We start from the raw sequence: 10,000 nt of genomic DNA, 5'->3' as shown, positions 1-10,000 counted from the left end.
TTGAGAGGCTGCTGGGTGATATACTTTGTGCTGGCTCTCTCTCTCTCTCTCTCTCTCTCTCTCTCTCTCTCTCTCTCTCTTCTGAATTAGAGTGACAAGAATAGCATTTTATTCCTTCAGTACTGGGACGCATTTTTTACCTTATTTTTTAGGTATGATTAAGCGATCTTATTGACATTAGGAAGGGTCTATGGAGGTCAGAAGATTAATGGCTTGAGTCTTCAGTATTTTAATCGCCCACGTAAGTTTCTCAAGCTGTATAAAATCACCAAATAGTAAGCAGAATGAATAAGAAAACGTTGCATGGTACTGAAGGGATTAAAACCGTGTGTATGCAGCGATAAAAACTTTGGAGGGAGACACAGAAAGGAAAATTTTTAAGAGAGAGTTTAAATATAAGAGTTTACCTATAAATTTGCTGCGGGAGATGAGCTAAACTTGTGGTGTCCCGCTCGCTTTCATCCGCTCATCATATTTTTCCTTGGAACAATGAATATGAGAGAGAGAGAGAGAGAGAGAGAGAGAGAGAGAGAGAGAGAGAGAAGGCAGCGCTGACATACAAGGCTAAACTAATATAGGAAATGAATATACAGAGGAAAAAATAATCTTTAGCATCAAGATCAAGATTAACCTCACTGCTTTCCAGGTGGAGGCTCGGAACAACAGTGAAAAATACGAAATACGGACATAATGCACGAAAAAAATAAATAAACAAGAAAGAAAAAGTCTTATGCAGCAAGATTAAGATTAGTGAAGCGTGCCTCGGCCTAGTCAGAACCTCGAAACAACAATACTGACCACGGGCACACTGCAGGCAATACTGTGGGATGTTGGAGGTTAGTTTCATGCCAAGCGGGTTAAAAGCACTAAGAAACACGCATTATTTAGTGTGAGTGGCCATAGTGGGTTAATTCTCTTCATAAATATTGCTTCTGAAGTCGCTGTTACTCTCGACCCCGCTATACTGTCACATGTCCTCTCCTCTCAGTTCGTGTAAGTGAGGCTGGCTCCTTTGATGTCTGACGTGTGGTATATCGCCTACGTTATCCTGCTTCCCATTTTCTGTTGGTGCAAGGTAAGACTTAATTTGTTGTTTAGTTTGTAGTACGTGAAGCAGAGTTATTCCAAGAGGATGTAAACAGTGTAGGTTATGGTTGTTGTAGGTTCAGGATGGTGGTTTGTGGTAAGGTTTGCGTCATGTTTAGCTGAAGTGGTCAGGGATATGTGGTAGTCTAATTTTTCTTTTCTTTTTATTTTTGCTTTCCTTCCCTGACTTTCCTCTCTTACATTAAAAGAAGAAAAAAAAAAGGCTTTCCTCTCTTACGTAAAAAGAAGAAGAAAGAAGAAAAAAAAAGTCCTAGTGGAGGTATAGAGACTGTTTCGGAGCTTTGGGTTCAAACACTGTTACCAATCCTGCACCATCACCCTGCCAGTCTCTCTCTCTCTCTCTCTCTCTCTCTCTCTCTCTCTCTCTCTCTCTCTCTCTTTTAATGAAGGAAAGAGGGTCAGCCAAGAGCAAAATAAGAAAAAAGAAAAAAAAGAAAGGATTAAAAAAAAAAAGGCTCACTTGAGTGCTTGGCTCTCTAAAAGGTGGAAAAGCGTCAGCCAAAATTAGGGAGCATATGCCTCGATACCTCCCTCTCAAAAGAAGACAAGTCGTAGGAATTCGGAAATACAGATGCAGGGAGAGAGTTCCAAAGTTTACCTCACCACGTACACTTCACCACCTCACTGTAATAGGCTTGTATTCTCTATAACTTTTCTGTGCCTCACCTCCACTATTTCAAAAGGGTTAGTTTCAATTTACACGGGTTTCTCAAGGGCGTTTTTTTTTTTTTTTTTTTTTGTTTACGGTTCTAGAGGCAAAGTGACGAGATTTACACGTTATTAACAGGAGAAACACTCTTGAAAATCCGGTTAGGCATCCTGGGGCCTTGGAAAATAGTCGTGATGAATACGAATCCACCATCTCACCACCTCCATCACCACCTCACTGCCTCACCATCTCACCACGTCACCACCTCACTGCCTCACCATCTCACCACCGCCTGCCATCCTTCATCACCTCACTGCCTCACCATCTCACCACGTCACCACCTCACTGCCTCACCATCTCACCACCGCCTGCCATCCTTCATCACCTCACTGCCTCACCATCTTACCAAGTCACCACCATCTCACCATCTCACCACCACCTGCCATCCTTCACCACCATCCTTACCTCGCCATCTCACCACCACCACCACCACCAGTACTTCACCAGCAGAGCCACACAAGCTTCTATAACACTTACCTAGCTTTGTTTCATGTTTTGTTACTCTCCATCACTATAGTTTTATTTATTTATTTATTTATCTATTTTTACAACAGGTTAGGCTTTACTCGTTTTGTTTTTGTCTACACACCATCAAGAACATCATCCCCATTATCAAAATCACCAACCATTAACATCAAAAACAGCATCGCATTATCAAGAACAGTACTTCTGTGGACAACTGACACAAGAACATCAAAATGGAGGTAGGAATGAACCAGACTTAATAATGAATCTGGCTCTCGCATCATCTGAAACTGAAACAGAACTCAATAAATATAAAGGCACAACTCCCCAAAAAAATATATATTAGCATCCCTTATTAATATCCCGTTTTCTGTAAAGCGAGACCAAAAAAGAAATATAAACAAACTAAATATAAACACACAAGCACCGGGGAACACAAAAATACACCAGCTACCCTTATTAATACCCCGTTTTTTTCTGAGAGAAGGGAAAAATAGAGAACGCAAGAAATAACAAAAAATCTCTTAATCAAAACCCGAAAGAACCCCATAATAATATATCGATAACCACCTATTAATACCCCATTTTGTGGAGAGAGAGAGAGAGAGAGAGAGAGAGAGAGAGAGAGAGAACGCAAAAATAGCAATAAACCACTTAATCAAAACTAAAAAGGAATGTAGACAAAATAAATATAAAGACACATCCACTGTAGGGAACACAAAAATAGATCAACTCCCCTGATTAATATCCCGTTTTCTGTCAAGCGAGGCCAAAGAGAGAGAACACAAAGAAAACAAAAAGAATAATAATAAACCACTTAATCAAAACTAAAAAGAAATATACACAACCACCGAGGGAACACAAAAAATACACCAGCTACCCTTATTAATACCCCGTGTTCTATGATGGAGGAAAGAAAACGCGCAGCACCTGTTAGCCTCTCCGGAACAGGTTTCTCGTAAAGGCAAAATGTCTGGGGGGGAGGGAGTTATTTCTAGCAAGCCGTGGAGGGGCGAGACACCACCGGCTCACACCTTGAACCCCGACACAGTGAGGGGAGCTGGAGCGAGGCAAAGTTCTCCCCGCGTAAGTGCCTGAGGATAACACGGACCGAGGGAATTAATAGCAAAGAAAATAGAAAAGAAAGGAGGAAAAAAAAAAGGGTGGAATTCTTAAACTATTTCCTCTTTCTCTTGAGTTTATGGAGTGTGTGGTTCATGTTGGGGTCTTGTTGCTTCTCCTGATGGTCTCCTCTTGACGGTAGGGAAAGATTGAACCAGTATTACATTATCTTCGTATCTTTGTGTCTTCGTTTATCTGTTTATTTTTATTATTATTATTATTGTTTTCTTTATTTCTACTGACGAAGGTGTGTGTGTGTGTGTGTGTGTGTCTGTCTGTCTATTCGTTTGTCTCTCTGTCTGTTAATTGGGTTAGTATTTCATTTATCTTAATTTGTTTTTATTTGCGTGTTCCTTCATTTTTTTTTATGTTGAAGGTATATCATAGTCGTCTGTCTGTCTGTATGTCTGTCTGTCTGTTGGGCCAGTATTTAATTTTCTTGGCTCTTGTCTTCATTTACCTGTTTCCCTATTTTTATGCTGAAGGAGGTGCACCATAGCCGTCTGTCTGTCTGTCTGTCTGTCTGTCTGTCTGTCTGTCTGTTGGGTCATTGTTTAATTTTCTCAGCATCTTTGTCGATTTACCTGTTTCTCTATTCGTATATTGAAGAAGGTGTATCATAGCCGTCTGTCTGTCTGTCTGTCTGTCTGTTTGTCTGTCTGTCTGTCTGTCTGTCTGTCTGTCCGTTGGGCCATTATTTAATTTTCTTATCTCTTGTGTCTTCATTTATGTTTCTCTATTTTTATACTGAAGAAGATGTATCATAGCCGTCTGTTTGTCTGTCTGTCTGTCTGTCTGTCTGTCTGTCTGTCTGCCTGTTCGAAGAGTGTAGATACAGAAAGTTACATACCGATTTTCAGTTGGGTTGGATTAAAAACATTAGCCAAAAAATACTTACACCGCATTTTACAAACTCTCTCTAGGGAAATGATCAGTCTTCAAGAATACTTTGGTGACATTGATGGAAGTTTTAACCCCTTCAGCACCATGACACATCTCCATATTTATTTTCCTTTCTATTTGGTGATTTTATACAACTTCAGAAACTTATGTGGGGATTAGAATAGTGAAGACTGTCGCCATTAATCTTCTGACCTCCATAGACCCTTCTTAATGTCAGTAAAATGGTCTAATCGTACTCAAATCTCAAGGTAAAAATGTGTCCCAGTACAGAAGAGGTTGAAATAATGAAAACTGTGGCCTTGAATCTTCTGACCTCCATAGACCCTTCCTAATGTCTGTAAAATGGTCTAATCGTACACAAATCTCAAGGTAAAAATGTGTCCCAGTGCTGAAGGGGTTATGAGTGTGTGGCGGAAACTATTACAATATACAAGAGTGTTTTCGTGATTCTAGTGCCATTTTAACAGTGTCTATCTTTTAAAAGACTCTAATAACAAGCTCAGAATCTCCAGTGAAAGCTATTAATATTTTTCAAGAGCATTTCAATGATTCCAGTGGTAGTCAAACCTCCTTCAGTACTGGGACGCATTTTTACCTTGAGTTTTGTATATGCTTAGACGATTCTATTGGCATTAGGAAGGGTCTATGGAGGTCAGAAGATTAATGGCCACAGTCTTCACTATTTTAACCCCTTCAGTACTGGGACACATTTTTACCTTGAGTTTTGTGTATGCTTAGACGAAACAAGCACTAAAAACCCGATTACTTGTTTCTGATCCTAAAAAAAAAAAAAAAAAAAAAAAATAGTCCTAACGAGAGAGAGAGAGAGAGAGGGAGAGAGACAGAGGTTAAGGAATACAAGACATGAAAAAGAAAATGGAAAAGTGCAAAAGTAACAGAAAAATAAGAGAGAAACAACAGAGAGAGAGAGAGAGAGAGAGAGAGAGAGAGGGGGTGGAGGAGGGGCTTTCAAGGGTATTTTCAATCTGCAGCCGCTCCCTGACAGCCTTCCAATATATATTTATGCAAAGGTTTGATCTTCCTTGACGTCATTTCATTCTTGTTTCCACTTTTGTCCTTATGGTTTTAGCTTTTTTTTTTTTCCTTTGTTTTCTTCAGTTTTTATTTCCTAGTTATTGTTTTTTTTTTTTCCTATATTTTTTTTCTCCTTTCCTTCAGTTTTTCCTTCCTTTATCTCATTTTTTGTCTTAGTGAGAAGGAGAAAAGCTCGTGTATTTTTGTGTGTCGTGTCATTTATTTTATTATTTACCTACATCATGGCTTTACTTATTGAGAAACTGGCTTTATTTGGCCTTTATTTTGGGTTTTATTTATCGAGGAACTGGCTTTATTTTTAGCTTTATTTATTGAGAAACTGGCTTTATTTTGGGTTTTATTTATCGAGGAACTGGCTTTATTTTTAGCTTTATTTATTGAGAAACTGGCTTTTTTTGGCCTTTATTTATTGAGGAACTGGCTTAATTTATTAGGGAACTGAAAATTCTATGATGTGTTTTGAAAATGAAAAGAAAAAAAACCAGTTTTTTTTTTTTTTTTTTTTGTTTATTAACCCTTTCAGTACCGTGACACGTTCCCACATTCATTCTGGTGACTATTTGCTGATTTTATACACCTTCAGAAACTTTTGTGGGGGAGGGATTGAAATAGTGAAGACTGTGGCCATCAATCTTCTGACCATCATAGACCCTTCCTAATGTCACTAAAATGGTTTTATCGTGGTCAAACTGCCTTAAATACCCTCAAAAACATGCCAAACTGTCTTAGAATATCCTCAGAACATGCCACACTGTCTTAAATTCCATCAAAACATGCCAAACTGTCTTAAAATGCCTTCAAAACATGCCAAAATATCTTGAAATGGCCTCAAAACAAGCCAGCCTGTCTTAAAATGCCCTAAAATACATGAATCTCCGTATTTATTCAGATTACTATTAGGCGATTTCATAAACCTTCAGAAACTTATGTAGGGATTAAAATAGTGAAGACTGTGGCCATCAATCTCGAGACCTCCATTGACCCTTCCTTCCTAATGTCAATAAAATGGTCTTATCGTAGTCAAAACTCAAGGTGAAAATGTGTCCCAGTACTGAAGAGGTTAAGAGAATGTAGATAAAGAATGTACTGGAACTAGCAATATTCTTACAGTGAGTTATGTAAGGCGATGCAGTGCGATAGAAAACGAGGATGGCTTTCTTTATGGGGAAACTACAACAGAGCACCAAAAATAAATAAAAAGATAAATATATAAAAAAAAAAAAAACGAGGCTATTTATGATATTACACCCTGAATAAAGATGAAAAGTACATTATTTCATTCAGAAGACTAAAATATGAATGCCAAGGAACGGAAAACGATTATTACTGTGCTGCATTGCGATAAAGAATTGGAATGCACAAATAAATATAATGAATGAAGAATGTAACAGAAAACTAGACTTTTTTTTAACGGAAACTACGATAAAAAATGCAACAGAAGTAGAAATGCAACAAAAATTTACAATATAACTTAACCCCTTCAGTACTAAGACGCATTTATACCTTGATTTTTTTGGATAAGATTAGACGATTCTATTGACATTAGGAAAGGTCTATGGAGGTCAGAAGATTAATGGCCTGAGTCTTCACTATTTTAATCTCCCACATAAGTTTCTGAAGCTGTATAAAATCATTCAATAGTAACCAGAATGAATACGGAAGCACGTCATAGGACTGAAGGGGGTTAAAGAAGCAAGAATGAAGGATATAAGAGAAAGCACGACATTTTTGACGTAAACTACAACAAAAATACACTGGGAAAGGAAAGAGCTGTAGCTACAAATAGGAACATAGCACAAGGCAATGAAAGAAGAAAAATTAAGTGAAAAATAATGTAGAATTGAACAGAATATATAAAAAATAAACTGGACCTTTGAATAGAAACGAGGGTGAAGAAATTATCAGAAACGAGGAACATTTATAAATACTTGTAAAAATAAACGAAAATGAAAAAAAAACTGGAAAAAACAAGGACATGATAGAAGAAAATTGTAAATAATGTAGACGAGAACAGAAAACTAGACCTTTAATTAGAAACAACGGTGAAGAAATTATAAAAAAAAAAAAACAACGGAATACTCGTAAAAATACAACGAAAGCGGGGGGAAAAAAAATGTTGAAAAAATTAAGAATAGCTAGAAATGAAAGAAGAAAAAAGAGAAAAATAACGTAGAAATTAACAGAAAACTGGACCTTTTGAATAGAAACAAGATTAGAGAATGATCAGAAACGAGGAAACATTTACAAATTCTCGTAACAAATAAACGAAAACGAAAAAAAAAAGATAAGAAAATGTGGAAAAAAAACAAGAATAGCCAGAAACAACAGAAGAAAATAAAGAGAAAAATGATGTAGAAACGAACAAAAACTGGAAATTTTAAATAGAAACAAGAATAATGAATGTTAGTAAATGAGGAAACATTTATAAATACATGTGAAAATACAATAAACGCTAAAAAAAAAAAAATGTTGAAAAAGCAAGAATAGACAGAAACGATAACAGAAAATAAAGAGAAAAGCAATGTAGAAAGGAAAAGAAAAAATGACCTTTGGAATAGAAACAAGAATAAAGAATGATCCCAAACGAGGAACCGTTCATAAATACACGAAAAAAAAAAATAAAACGAAAACGGAAGAAAATTGAGGAAAATTCGTGGAAAAAGATAACAAGAATAGCTGGAAATGAATAAAAAAAAAAAAAAAAAAAAAACCAGCATCTTTATAATAGAAGTAAATAAATAGATAAATAAATGCATGAAGGTAAAAGTAACAATAAATACACGAAGAAAATCAACCAATCTGGAAAAAATACTAAAGAAAATGAAAACAAGTAAAATCTAACGCAAAACTGAATCTCTTTTAATGGAGAATGAAAACAGAAATGCATAAATAGAAGAAAAGTTTGTAATTACACGTAGAAAGTTACAAAAAATGGGTGAAAACTCATAAGGGAACAACAAAACATGAAACTGACTGGAAAACTGTCAACCAAAAGACCGCGTGATGTGATGCAACGGTTCCCAACGAGTGCCATCTGGAAGGCATTCGCTTGCCATTTTTTTTTTTTTTTTTTAAGCTGCAAAATTTCAACTCGATTGCCACGGGAAAGGCCTCCACTTAATTTTTTTTTTTTTTTAAGTTGCAAAATTTCAACTTGACTGCCACGGGAAAGGCCTCCACTTACTTTTTTTTTTTTTTAAGTTGCAGAATTTCAACTTGACTGCCACGGGAAGGTCTTCGTTTACCATTTTTATTATATATTTTTTTTAAGTTGCAAAATTTCAACTCGACTGCCACGGGAAAGGCATTCGTTTACCATTTTTATTAGTTTTTTTTTTTTTTTTTTTGAAGTTGCAGAATTTCAAAATTGACTGCCACGAGAAGGCCTCCACTTACCTTTTTTTTTTTTTAAGTTGCAGAATTTTAACTCGACTGCCACGGGAAAGGCATTCGTTTACCTTTTTTTATTTATTTATTTATTTTTTTTTTAAGTTGCGGAATTTGAACTCGACTGCCACGGAAAGGCCTTCGCGGACCATTTTTTTTATTTTTTTTAAGTTGTATAATTTCAACTCGACTGCCAGAGGAGGGCCTTCACGTACTAAATTAAACTCATTCATCTCTCAGAAAAAAAACAAAACATTCTTGATAAAAAAAAACACACAATGAAAAGAACACAAACAAGAACACAAACAAGCAAACAACACTACAGAACACAAACAACTCAACACCGTCAACTCTTCACCCCGAACACTTCGAAAATTTTCACCTCCTTAATGAAAAAATCAGGAAAACAAACAAAAATTCCATAACACCAAGAAACACCAGCAAACACAAACAAAAGCAACAGAAATACAAACAACTCAACACCGTCATCTCTTCAACACTTCAAAAATGTTCACCTCTTTATTGAAAAAAAAAAAAACCAGAAAGAACAAACAAACACAAAAAGAAAGCAAACACAAACACAAACAACTCAACACTCTCATCTCTTCACCCGGAACACACAAACAAACAAAGAAAACAACACAAACACAAACAGCTCAACACTGTCATCTCTTTACCCGCAACACACAAAAAACAAAAACAACACAAACAAAACAAACACAAACACAAACAGCTCAACACTTCACCCCAACACAAAAAAAAAACAAGGAAAACAACACAAAGCAAACACAAATCATTCAACACTGCCATCTCTTCCCCCTGCAACACAGAAAAAACAAACAAAACACAAAAACGCAAGCAAAATAGCAAAATAAACACAAACAGCTCAACACTTCACCCCAACACACAAAAACAAGGAAAACAACACAAACAAAGCAAACACAAACACAAATCATTCAACACTGCCATCTCTTCCCCCGCAACACTTCACAGCAGCAACTTAGGCAATGCACGGAAACAACGACATATTTACTGTCTCGCCTTGAGGAACAAAAATACTTGCTCTTGACCGCCTCCCATTTTCTGTTGCTACCCACCACTGCTGCAGCTGGCGAGGGGGGTCATTGGGATTGCTTCAGTCACCCCCCACCCCCCGTGTCAACTGCAAAGAAAACGAGGAATCTGACCCGCTTTCCAATTTAAATGCTGTCTTGTTATTTCATTCTTATTTATTTATTTTTCTTCTTTTTT

The 10,000-nt window shown here is 36.6% G+C and overlaps 1 protein-coding gene across 1 annotated transcript in view; it reads left to right on the top strand.

Moving 5' to 3' along the window:
- Positions 1 to 3,282: 3,282 nt before the first annotated feature.
- Positions 3,283 to 10,000, top strand: part of LOC123515124 (anoctamin-10-like) — a 63,212-nt gene continuing 56,494 nt past the window's right edge. Inside the window, 1 exon segment of the mRNA XM_045273572.1 lies at positions 3,283 to 3,367. The gene's annotated coding sequence lies outside the window, so the exon portion shown is untranslated.

The sequence above is a fragment of the Portunus trituberculatus genome, chromosome 5, assembly GCF_017591435.1.
Source record: "Portunus trituberculatus isolate SZX2019 chromosome 5, ASM1759143v1, whole genome shotgun sequence".
NCBI classification, from domain to species: domain Eukaryota; kingdom Metazoa; phylum Arthropoda; class Malacostraca; order Decapoda; family Portunidae; genus Portunus; species Portunus trituberculatus.
This window is presented reverse-complemented; position numbering and strand designations above follow the sequence as displayed.